The following is a 2,205-nucleotide window of genomic DNA, read 5'->3' as shown; positions in this document are numbered from 1 at the left end:
TTTTGTGTTCGTGAAGCACCTCTGTATCCAACCAATGAAGAGACGTGACGTCAGAGGCGGGTGACGTCACGGATCAGGAAGCTATAAATCACACCTGAACACAAAGCACGCCAGCTTCTGTTGTCTTCAGCAAGCGCTCTCTGTATCTTATGTGTCTTATTTGGTGTTGTTTGTCTTATCACATATAAACAAGTCACGATCTCTTCGTCTGAGGACAAGAGTATCTCACACCAATCCATATATTTATATATAAAAAAGACACGTATCATGGCGAGTGTTACCCGCGGATCGGGTCCCGCTTCTGCTGAGGCAGGGCGGAGGCTCCGTTCGTGGGGTTCACAAATGGATCTGACAGAGGGGTAGAGACGGGCGCCGCCTTTTCTCTGCCCTCACCTGCCAGGTTCAGTGCCGTCTCCCAGGTGGAAGCACGCTCTGCGGTTTCTTCCCCTGGGTTGAGGCACCGATACTCACATGTCCAGCTCTGAGGAGGTGGATATTGTGATATCGATCTGAGGATCGCCACCTCACAGTGCTACAAAGCAAGTTGGCTTTATTCTCGAGGGAATAAAAGTCTATTGCAAAGCTCGAATCTCGCGCTTGCCGAGGCAGTGCGTAGACTGAGTTTTCATTAAAGAATATATGGCTTGGATCTCGCGTTGCCGAGGCAGCGCGTAGATAAAGTCTGCAAGAATGAAAATACGGCTCGGGTCTTGCGTTTGCCGAGGCTGCGCATATATCACGTGTCCGTAATTATGCATGTGTGTGTATGTGTATATATATGTATATATTAAGGGATCTGAGTAGACGGGAGTTCCCTTTCTCTCTTTCCCTAAAATATCTTGCGAATTATTACGAGCTATAATTCTTTTTTTTGTATTCTAAATATATTCAGTCTGTTCAATATATATTTATATAAGAACTGGCTGCATTTAATTTGAGGATTAAATGAAATATTGAATACGTTAAATTCTGAGGAATTTAAAAGTCCGGAGGTAGGTCATTATCTACGAAGAAGAGGTCCTGACATTTATAGTGCAGGATCTCTCGAGGGCAGCCCCCTCCGGGAGGATTCGGATATCGGGTCCTCCTCGGTGCCCTCAGGGGACCGTTCTGCCAACCCTGCCACCAAGTGTGAGTCAGGGCGCAGCGGTCTCCACCGATCCTCCGAGGAGGGTCGGCCAGCACGTGATTCGCCTGTCTGCCGGTGCGCCGCTTCAGATTGACGAGTCAAGTGCTCAAAAAACACCAGAGACCAGTCTTGAGAGACTGGTTCCCTTAGTAGAATATTTGGAAGAGTGGAAAAATCTCCCGAATGTTTCGAAGTGGGTGCTGCTCATGATAGAACAGGGCTACAGCGGTTCACGACCGCCCAAGTTCAATGGGGTGCTTCCTACGGTGGTAACCCCAGAGCAGTCTCTGGTGATGGAGCAAGAAGTAACGACGCTTTTGCAAAAAGGGGCTATAGAAAGGGTTTCCCCTCCCAGCAAAATGTCGGGCTTTTACAGCCGCTACTTCATTGTTCCGAAGAAGGATGGAGGGTTGCGTCCGATCATAGATTTACGTGTGCTAAATCGATCCGTAAAGAAGCTGAAGCTCAAAATGCTTACACTCAGACAGATCATCCCTCCGATCAGGTCCGAGGACTGGTTTGTAGCGATAGATCTGAAAGACGCATACTTTCATGTATCCATCCATCCTTCACACAGGAAGTTCCTCAGGTTTGCTTTCGGGGGCGAAGCTTACCAATACAGGGTTCTTCCGTTCGGCCTATCCCTCTCACCCCGCACGTTCACGAAGTGCGTGGATGCAGCGCTGGCTCCGCTGAGACTCCAGGGCATCCGCGTGCTGAACTATATCGACGATTGGTTGATATTAGCTCAAACAGAACAACTGGCAGTTCAACATCGAGATGTTGTCCTGTCGCACATGAAGTGGCTTGGGCTGAGGCTCAACGCCAAAAAGAGTGTGCTGGTCCAGAGTCAGGTTGCAAACTACTTAGGTGTAATCTGGGATTCCACCACGATGCAGGCGCAGTTGTCCCCTGCTCGTGTGAGTTCCATTCTCGGGGCCGTGAAAGGGGTGAAATTAGGCCAGTCACTCACTGTAAAACAGTTTCAGAGACTGGTGGGTCTGATGGCAGCTGCGTCCAACGTTATTACTTTTGGCCTTCTGCACATGAGACCCCTACAGTGGTGGCTCAGGACC

Source organism: Megalobrama amblycephala, unplaced genomic scaffold (genome assembly GCF_018812025.1).
Source record: "Megalobrama amblycephala isolate DHTTF-2021 unplaced genomic scaffold, ASM1881202v1 scaffold485, whole genome shotgun sequence".
Lineage (NCBI taxonomy): Eukaryota > Metazoa > Chordata > Actinopteri > Cypriniformes > Xenocyprididae > Megalobrama > Megalobrama amblycephala.
Note: the sequence above shows the minus strand (reverse complement) of the source record.